The 10,949-nt window shown below is 38.4% G+C and overlaps 1 long non-coding RNA gene across 1 annotated transcript; it reads right to left on the bottom strand.

Annotated features, from left to right (window-relative positions):
- Positions 1–4,953: 4,953 nt before the first annotated feature.
- On the bottom strand, positions 4,954–10,675 carry LOC135291480 (uncharacterized). The gene is made up of 2 exons (XR_010354269.1): positions 10,563–10,675; positions 4,954–5,044 (listed from the first exon to the last, which is right to left on the bottom strand). It is a non-coding gene; the product is annotated as an uncharacterized LOC135291480 (long non-coding RNA).
- Positions 10,676–10,949: the final 274 nt, after the last annotated feature.

Genomic DNA, 10,949 nt, shown 5'->3' with positions numbered 1-10,949 from the left:
ACAATTATTTCTGGGGTATGTACTACTTAGCAAAAGCACTAAAGTAGCAAAAAATCTTTGAAGAAGGAACTTTCAGGCTGTCCTTTTTGGTATTAAGTCACTTGTTGATTGCAAAGATACCAAAATAAGGCTATGGTTGGGCTTACATGGATATAACCTCTAGCCTTGAAACTGGATGCTGAGCAATTAAAATTGCTTCACAGCCCTTTGTTTTGCTGACATCAACCCCTTCCCTTGGGAGATACAGAAAATTAAATTAATACTTTTGAAGAGTTGTGGAGCTCCTGTGAAGATAAGCTATAATACTGTAAGTGTGCAATATAATTAATACAAACCCAATAGGATTTTTATTCACCTAAAGGCTAAAATTATACAGTAGTAATGAAAGAAATATATTGTTCAGAGAAAATAAGTTGATAGTCATTCATAATTCATACACTCCCTAAATTGTCCCTTAATAGGATTTAGGTGGTTCTAGAGAATACCCAGCAAGATTTTTTTGATGGGCTTTTTTTTTTTTTCTGGAATTCAAGTTTTAATTATCCTCTTGTGGGTTTCAAGTTTAAGGGGGAACAAAAAACCTCAAACTAGGTCACTTATCTACATGCTCTGCGGTTGCTGTGGGTTGACCCAGGCCAGCAGCTAAGCATCCACCTTCCTCATGGAGGGTGTAAACCCATGGGCCAAGGCAAAGACCATTTAATAAGAATGAAGTTTGGCTTTGTTTTTTTTTTTTTTTTAAGTAATACAAAAACAATTATTCACTGCCTGTCCTGTCTTTAGAAGATAAATGCCTGAGCAACCTCTGAGCAATGGCAGTTGTGGCAAGGGCAGGCCTCTAGTCTTACCCTGGTGTTGTATGATACGGAATATCCCTTGGCAACAAGCTTAAGCTTGTTAGCTTAAAAATTTTTGTTTTCCCAACCACAATTTTAAATAATAATTGTGCCTACAAATGTGTCTTCCTCCTATTCTGAAGACTGTTAACAAATACCATGTCTGGAAATCAAAACACATCTGTATAGAACCAAAATACTGATGGTTAGAAATATTTATTGTTTAGTGTTTAATTCCCACTACTAAAATCTGAATTCTCACTATTGAAATCTGCATTTTGAATGCAAAACAGTGTCGTGAAGGCTGAAATGACAATTTGATACACAGCTACTGAAGGCAGCATATGCCTAAAATTATTCTGAAAACTGGCATCAAAGAAAAGCACGTGTGTGAGGGGGATGATGGTGTTGCACAGCATCAGAAAGCTGCTTAAACAGCTGATTGTAATGGCATTAATCAATCTCAGTGCAGATGAATTGAGTCAAAATCTTCAGATATTGTAATACAAGATATTTAAGCTTTTCAGAGTTTGCACTAAGATGTCTTCTAAATTAATTTTCAGGCTTTTCCTGAAATTTTCTAGTTCTTAGCAGGAAACAAGTGTTTATTACAATTTCCAGGGTGTTGCCACTTTCAAAGCTGCCTTCTTCATTTTGTGGTCTTGCAAAATGATAATCACCTGGCTTCACTCAATTCAGCAGAAAGTTTTCAGTCAGCTTCAGGTGTCTTCCTAAACTTCAGTCACTGAATACAGATGGAGTTTTATCTTTTGTACTCATCTCAAAACTTTATTTACAAGTCATCTGTGTTTTGTTTTTATAATCTTCAGCAATCTGGTTTTAATGTCAGTAAATACCTGTCAAGTGTAACACAGAAACAGTTCAACATTCCTTACTAAAATGTTGGGGAGAGGATAGTTTATTTGTATATGAAATTCTTAAAAACAAGTGGCCTAGTAGGTTGGAAAGACATTTTGAAAAAAACTCAAGGCTTTCTAAAAATTAAATGTACTATTTCAAATACTGAAAATTTTAGTTGTGATTTATTTATTTATTTATTTAAGCCATAATTAAAAAGTACTTGCAAAACAACGCAAATAATTACAGTCATGCTTAATGTAGGTTGGTGAATTTCCATTGAGAATAAATTTATTCTTAGCTAATTCTCCAACATCCATTCCACTTTCAGAACAACTCCAACCAGTAAGTAAAAAAACCACAGTTCCCATTTTGGTTATGTTAGTCTTTGCTGTGGCTCCATATGACATCTCTGTGGATAAACTGTTGAAACAGATTTTTCACCCAAATCCAAATAAACCATCAGTTTCCTAATACTGTTCTCATTTATTTCTCAAGGAAACATTATATTCTCACAGAGAAAAAGCTTGAGAGAAATAGCTCATGCCCTTCCAACAAGGACGCAGAATGATCACAGGGCATAAATAAAAACAAATTAAAAAAATTAATATTTTTATCTTCTTTTGAGTATGAATATCAGGTATCCAACACACTTTTCACCCCACTATTAAAATACCTCCAAAACACAAAGAAATTCAAGGCAAAAAAGAAATTATTACTGAGAAACTCAGTACAGTTGTGATTGAATTGTCAATTTGAGTCCAATGAAGCACTTACTATAGGGACATATTTGGGCTATATTTTCTTATGGTGAAGATATGCCATGCAAAGAAATGTCAGCCAGTGGTATCAATCCACTCTCCACAGTGGACAATTAGAGCAAGTTCACAAATACCAGCTATTATAATTTCTGTGACTGATATTGAAATGCTGTGAAGATCTATGTAGCCTTTAAAATTTAACTGAGGGAGATTTGAACACCTATTCTGCAACACAATCTGGAGGAGTCAGGTCACCTCATTCTTGCTCTGTGGCAAGCAGGAAAGTGTTAAGGATCACCTTGGCTCCAAGCCAGCAAAGAACTGTGAGACTGATACTGCTGTTTGTCTTATGAAAGGGAATATTCAGCATTCACTTCCAAGGTTAGCAAATCTGAGATGGAACACTAGTTACACTTATTATTTCAAAGGAAAGAAAGGAATGAAATGTCACTATTCTAAAAAAAAAAAAAAAAATAAAAAAATCTTCAGTTAGATCTGCTTGTGACAGTTCTGCCCACAAAGTGTGGGAGTATCTGACAGAAAATCAGCTTCCAAGATTCAAGTGATACATCCTCATCAACAGCTTTGCCAAGAAAATGGTAACCCTTTATGTTTGTTTTTCCACTGCACCCATTAGTCTTTGTAGCTTTTGGCAGTATTGGCAGCTGGCAAAGTTTAAGAGGCAACCCAATTAATTCATTTGGCAACATAGATCTTGTACTTACACTGGGCATCTGCAAGTGTTCAGACTGCCTGAAGCAATGTGAAAGAACAGGATAAAAAAAGTCTGCTGATAGAAACACTGGCAAAGGCAGCACACAACTTTACTAGTTCAGCCTTAAAATAGATCTTCAGAGCAGAAAGCAATTATCAACAGGAGTTGACAAACTTTGGAAGTAAAACTCTGCATGAAAAATTAAGTGCAGTTATAATTCATGACATTTATCCATCAGTCAAAAATCTGTCCCAAACATTCCTTATGACAGGGTACTTATTTTAAGATCTCTTCTTTGGTGGTACCATGTGCTAGACTAGCATTGACTCCGTGCATGCTTATAGCAAGACAACTTCAGGCTTCTAGGAGCTATTTTGTTCTTGAAGCTGTTGAGGTTCTTCCCCAAATTTAGGAAGAAGAGTTTGAGTAAGAATGGGAAAACCACATTTTAAGAGTCGCAAACAAAATAGATCTGCGGAGATAGTTCAGGTTTGGGTATAATGGTCCCATGGTCCAGGAGTGGAAGTGCTGCCTTTCAGTAGCAATAGGAAAAAAACAAAAAAAACCCTTCTTTTGGATTTTCTTTCAAATTCCACCTACCATGTTTGTTTAAGTTGCAAGGGTAAGGACTTCGGCTTTTTGTTTTTATTTCAAATATTGAGGAGTGGTTTTATAAGGGTTCTTTATTTCTTTCCTTTCTTTTTTTTTTCCCACCTAAACACTCCCTATGGCAGGATGTTATCTCTTGCCATGAAATTCAGCTCATTACACTGATTGCCATATATGTTAAGAAGCTTTTTGTTTTTTATTGAGTCATCCTCACAAATTAGTTACATGGCCTCTTGTTCCCACAATGAACAAGGTCTGTTTTTACAGTCAAGAGACAAAGGGGTTTTTTCAGTAAATTTATGATTTTCAAATGACAAGTTATGAGCTCAAATGAGTTTTCCTTCCAGCTAAATCTACTAATAAAACTGTCAGTTTACAACATTTACTCTGAAAGATAAATCACAGACCACAAGCAGGTCTTCAAAATAACCATCAGGATTATGTACTTAAACTAGCCCTGTCTTGACATTTTATTAAAAAAAAAAAAAGTAAATTAAAAAATAGTAGTGATTACTCATTTAGAGGAAATAATAAAATATTTTATTGTCAGGGCAGCAAGGAGATTCCTTGGATTAAGTGGGTGAAATAGATGGAAAACCTTAGTGGTCAAAAAGGTAGCATGGTTTTGCTTCTGGAAGGGGAAAGTGGGAAAGTTTATTCATTAGGAGGAGAGAAAGTAAGTGATCAATATTCTTACACTGAGAGACCCTTGGTGTTCTCTGGAATTGAAGTCTGCAGTACACCTGGAACAGGAAGCTCACACGAAGCCAGTGCATCCTTACTCTTTATGATGGAAACTGTCATCCAGGTATTTAGTTAAAAAGAAAAACAAAACAAAACAAGACAAAGAAAGACAAAAAGTTTGTCTTCTTCACCAAAGTGCCTCCTGCAGGACAGAGACTTCCCCTCTGGTGCAGAATGAAGGTCACCAGGTGTGAACTCTGGTGTGGGTTTTGTGAGCTCTGGGTAAGCACTCCAGCAAAAACAGACTAAGGGTTGGACAGTCCCAACACAGTCTCCTTACACAGAATCACAGAATAAGCTGAGTTGATAGGGACACACAAGGATCATTAAGTCCAGATCTTGGCCCTGCACAGGACCATCCCCAAGAGCCACACCCTGTGTCCCAGAGTATGGTCCAAATACCTCCACCGAGAAAAATCAGACAGCCAAACAGTTTCCTTCAATATCTCTTGAGACAGCTGTAGACATTCTTCATAGCATGCCTGGGTTACACAACAGAGATGGATCTATTGGAGCAGGACCTGTCATGAGAAAATCAAAGGAAATAGTTTTAAAATGGAGGAGGGTCAATACAGATTAGGTATAAAGAAGTTTTTTTACAATGAGGGCAGTAAAACACTGGCACAGGTTGCCCAGAAAGCTGGTGGCTGCCCCATCCGTGGACACAAACAAGGCTGGGTTTGATGGGGCTCTGAGCAAGCTGATCTCATTGACAGTGTCTCTGCTCATTGGGGAGGGGAGGACTAGATGACCATTAAAAGTCCCTTCCAACCACAGTTAATTCTATGATAATATGAATCCTCACACCCATAAATCTATGTGGAGTCCAAGCTAGAGAAGCTCTTTGCAGGTCAGGATTCACATACAAAACCAAAGTGTCTCACGAGGAAGAGATTAATGATTTGCCCTTTGATATAAGAATCTCTGGAGTGCAATTGAGTCTTCCTTACAAGTTTTAACATTTTGCTCCAGCAACCTTGAAGGGGAAGCATCAGTGATACACCAGTTTCCCTGTATTAGCACAGATACCCATCTCCATCTGGCAGACACAACATTCACAAGACCACTTTGCAGTCCTCTTTGAAGCAGATATTTTTAAGCCCTTGGCTGAGGTGCCTTGGTGGCACAGAATACAGAAGTCAAGCTCCCAATACTGTCACTTTCCCCCTGCTACTGAATGTTGAGCTTCCTTTCAAATCCCAGAGCTTCATGATTTTGAGCAAAATAACTTTTTTCTGCTGAGAGATTGACAAAAGCATGTCAGAGCTGCCTGCACTGGGGAAGAGATAAGCATGTCACTGTACACTGGAAAGTCCTCAATCAGCCAAAATCTGGCAAAAGTGGGAATGACAGCTAAAGAGAGTAGGAATCTGGGGTTGTAGTGATAGATTTTGAGGCAGGATAGAACGTTCAGTTATGTACTTGTGAACTCACTGGCTTTGGTAAACAGGCTGGAGAGGCAGTGATGGAAATCCAGAGTTTTACTGAGTGCTAGACTACAGCAGCATGAAGAAAAAGCACTGTAGTAGCACTACCATATCATTAGGGAAGGAAAAATTCAGGAGAGAACAGGCAACTAGTAGCTTTGGAATGAGTTAATTCCCTGATAACTTAGATGGCCTGTGTCTCTGGGCAGATTTGTTCCGTGCTTTCATGCAGAGACGCACTGACACATCTGAAACACGGAAATATTTTATGCATTTGAAAGTGTCATATCACATCAAGCTGTGCATAGAAGAGCAGTTCATCTAGCAAAGGCACAGAAAATGTGTCCTTGTCCTAATGCACATAAAAGAAGTGGAATAGCATCCTAATTCGAATAGCTGAACAATGAGGTAGTAGACTGCAATCGGGGGCTGGAAATTCAATATTTGAGGAAAGAGATTCCCTTCCAGCTTGCATTGATATAACAGAGCTGAGACAAAGACAAACGCATTCTGGCTTGTCATTTTTATGCCTCCAGATTTTGCTCTTCATTCTGTATTTACAGAGCTTTAAAAGTTAACTGGTCAATATTTCTTCTAAATGAAGTGTCTCCTCTTGAAGCTAGACCAAACTGGGAGACGGGAGGGGCTGCTTTGTCTCAAATCTGGTTAGGATTTCAGTCACACAAATCCTGAGCACGAAGGTTTTTTGCTGTTCCTCATAGAAATTAATAAAATAGAAAGTCTTTCATATTTCAAAGCAGACGGAAGGAAGTTTTGGGGTTTGGTTTATAGGAAAGGATCAAGTAAATGAGGCGATGAGAAAGAATTTGTTTATATTCAAGTGATGAACATTTTTCCCACTGTCACATTTCAGAACAAAAAATTTTGAACTTTCCCCCTCTCTTTTGGATGCTAACAAAAATCTCAGTGACTTGACACTGTGAAGGGCTGCTTTTATGCAAAGGCTTCCACCCTGGAAAGATCAATTTTGTCACCACCAGCTGAGAAGGAAACTATTATGACATCAGGAGAGAATCTGAGTTTTGATTAAACAATTATAAAGTGAAATCCTCCTCAGAGAAATGGCACACAGGAAAATCAAGAAGAAGCTGAGAACAATTTAAAAACAGTTTAGTGGGATGGATGTCACCAATGACAGAATTATTATGGAGCAGCCAAGTGCAAGAAATAACAGAGGAAAGCTGAAGTTTGCATTTATTGCAAGAGTTTTCTACTTCTCTCTCTTCTACTTTACCCCATACTATCATATGTGGAATGAAAAGACATTTTCAATCTCTTTTCAAACATACCTCAGCAGGTGCTTTTAGCTTAGTTTAGCTGTTACAGAATGTGGCTAGCCCCATAAATGTGCAAATGGACAATTAATGCTGTCACTTCTGCTGAGCAAACAGCTAAATTATGCCCTATCACTTATTTCATACAACATCTCACAAAATGTGCATGTGTGGGATTTTGTCTGACCTCACACAAAGTCATTAAGATTTTGGGAGCAGGAGAAAACCAGAAATTGGTGAGAATAATAATCTGGACATAAACCCAGATATTTAATAAAGGTTGAAGCATTTAGAAATAAAGCTCTTCCAAGGGAGAAAAAAAGCCATTTGTCAGGGCATAAAAAGTTAAAATTAATATCAGTAAGACAGTAAAGCAACAAGAAAATTATAAACTCAGAATAAAAGTTATCAACTTGTATGTTGATAAATTTAGCAATGGTCAATAACATGGAAATTTAGCAATGAGTTCTCTTTGACTTTTTGAGGAATAACAAAACACTGCAAATTTTGATTATGTGTCAAGGAGACTGATTTTTTCCCCTCTGAATGATCAAAATGCAAGGCTAATCCTTCCAGACATCGAAAAAATAATATCTGGTCAAAATATTGCTGTTCAGAGTAAATACAGTAGCTATCACTGGAGAAAGGGCAATTCAGCAGAGATTGAACAGGTGCTTGTCATAATTTGGTGGGCATGGAACCAGGCTGTAGTGGTCGAGGTCAAAAGCATTTGCCTGCACAAAAGTTACAGTCAGACACCACCATCAGAGATGTTTCGTAGTGCAGGTGGGTTTAAATCTATTTCTGCAGTAAAAAGAATGAAAACTGTATGTTAGACCAAAGCAGTTACTGGCCAAGGAAGGAGGCAAAGGAGAGAGAGAGAAAGGGAAGAATTCAACCAGACCAATGTCTCTTTAAGTGTCTGCCCTCAAGTTCATTATGGTAATGTCTAAAATCCCTGCACAGTGAAGGCTGTGGGTAGTAAAAGGTCTGCATGTCAAGGAAATTCTCCTGTGTAGGTAAAGTAATAACTCTGGTCCCCAGCACATTCCTGAAAGGACGGAGAGGAGAATCCCAACTGAGCCAACGGGACAGTTTCAAATTCAGACTGAATATCCAAACACCTGATCATATGGCTCGATCCTAGAGATCTTTTCCAATGTAAACAATTTGATGATTTTGCATCAAGTTAAGCAAGCTGATGGAAAGTTTGTTATGCGAACTACACCCTCACTCAGGTGCTTCACAGAGTCAGCACTTCCTGAGGTGGAAATCAGCTCAAATTAGGTTGTGATTTGGGATGGGCTGACTCAGCTACAGGAGCCATAGCAGGTTATGAGCTTGGGTTTCGTCAAATCATGGCATCCTTAAGGTTGGAAAAAGCCTCTAAGACAATCAAGACAATCCAACTACTAGCCCATTACTGTCAAGACCACCACCAAAAGTGTGCGTCTTAGTGACATGCCTACATGTCATTTATACACCTCTGGGGTTGGTGACTCCAGTACAGCCCTGGGCATCTTGCTCCGCTGCTTAACAGTCTTTTAATAAAGAATTTTTTTCTTAATATCCAATCTAAATCTCCCCTGATGCAGCTTGGGTCAGTCTCCTCTTGTCCTATCACTTGTTGCCTGGGATAAGAGCCTCACCACCACCTTGCTACTACTTCCTGTTAGGGATTTATAGAGGACAATAAGGCCTTCCCAAACCTCCTTTTCTCCATGCTAAGCATCCCCACCTCCCCCAGTCACTCCTGTTGTGCTCTGTGGTCCTTCTCTGGATGTGGGTTTGAGGCAAAACACCCCGATTTTCTGTGTGCAGAAGCTGCAGGGTCTCAGCTTTCCCATAGCTTGCTGAACACAGGGCTGGATATTGAGTAAAACCTGACACTAAGGGAAACATCATCCTTAAAAAATGTTGTTATGTTTCAGTGCAGACACTGACAGGAAACCTCATAAGAGGCACACCCAGAAGAAAAAAAGCCTTTGTCAAAAAAAGATAAACCAGTCCATGGCTACCCAGAGTTGGCCGCTCTTCTTGGCCACTGCTTCCACCACAAGAGAATACTCAGACTCAAACAAGAGACATTTTTAAATGGTTCTGTACTACATTTGGCAGTGCTTCAGTGAGGCTACCAAATCAGAAATGCAATCTCAGCTGTAGGAAGGGGGGATTTGGGGCCACATTTTGTCTTTGCAAGGTTTGTCCCAGGGCTGACACATAGAATGGGAGATAGATGAATCAGGACAGATGAAATATTGGGAAAGGAAGGAGGAACCCAGTGTGTTTGCTTTGTCCCTCAATACCTTTCTTTGGCTTGCTGTACAGTCTGAGGTCTTTCCATTGTGATTGTGGCAGCCTTTGCCCTGTGTTTGCAGTTTTTTTCTTATTCAAAGAGCAGCAAATGAATCTTGTGAATCCTTTGATGTTCCCTCTGTACTTTAAATAGCTATCAGTTAATCTGTGATACACACATGGGATGCTTTGTTATGCATACTGAATTGTACAATCTGCTTCTCAGAGGAGACATGATTCTGAGGGTTGCCACTAAAAACCATGTTGAAAATCGTAAGATTTTTCTCTACAAAACACACTAGCACAGGGTGTAGGAGGATTATAGCTTTTTCTCAGTCATCATTTTACTTTCCTAATTCCACAAAAATCTTGACTGAAGTAATTTAAAGTATAAATGCTTGAGAATATTTTCTTGGGATAAGAAAAAAATCAGGTAAGTTTGTTAGCTTAGTACATTACCTATTTTTATTTTCTATGGTATGCTAATGAACTTGTTCTCTGGGAAAAGTTCACAAGAAAACAGGATCTTCTATCTTTTTAAAAAATCATGAACTCAAATTCTGACTATGCAAGGGCAGGAATATATGCAGTCAAAAGACAGAAGCATACAGCAGGATACATAAACCATAGGCATTCAGTGAAAATGATCTGGTCTCAGTATTAATATTAAAGACTGGAAATAAGCTGTCCATTAATCCTATCCAGAAATAATTCATTGTGTAGTTTTGAATAATTAAATGTAGTATAACCAATTATAATATTGGTTATAATATAACAAATATTATAGTATTGTTTACTATAATAGTATAGCAAACAACACTATTGTTGAGGCAATTTGTGAGTAACAGCACACAGAATTTTTAAAGGTATTGTTTTTAAAAAACAAGACTGTAAAGTAATTGAGCACAAATGCAAGAATTTTTAAAATATCTCAACCTATTTTTTTTCTTTCTTTGTGATAAAGACGAGATAGTAGGAGTTTTTTATTTGGGAAAAATGTAACTCAAGATATCTCTATTTACCTAAATATTTGCCACTCTGAACTTGTGGCAGCCTGTAATCCTTTCCCAGGAACTTCCCCTTGTCCTCCAGCCACCACCCTTGCCCTGAAGAGTCTGGTGCAGTCAGGCTTTTGGAGGAAGGCAAATGCTCTGCACAAGCCCAGCTGTATTTTTCAGCCCTCTCAAGACTTGCAAGTCTCAATTGCCTGCAGCTGCACCACAAACCACAGAACACCTGAAGACCCTGAATATTTTGTGCCATGGAGTCTTGAACGTCACCTCATTTAACTGTACAAAGAACAACTTTAAAACGTGATGGCTGCTGGTTGCACTCAGCCCTTCTCTTAGCCTATAGATTATTTACAGGGCAGGGTTTTTATAATGAGGGTAGTTAAAGAATGGCAGAGG

The sequence above is a fragment of the Passer domesticus genome, chromosome Z (genome assembly GCF_036417665.1).
Source record: "Passer domesticus isolate bPasDom1 chromosome Z, bPasDom1.hap1, whole genome shotgun sequence".
NCBI classification, from domain to species: Eukaryota; Metazoa; Chordata; class Aves; order Passeriformes; family Passeridae; genus Passer; species Passer domesticus.
This window is presented reverse-complemented; position numbering and strand designations above follow the sequence as displayed.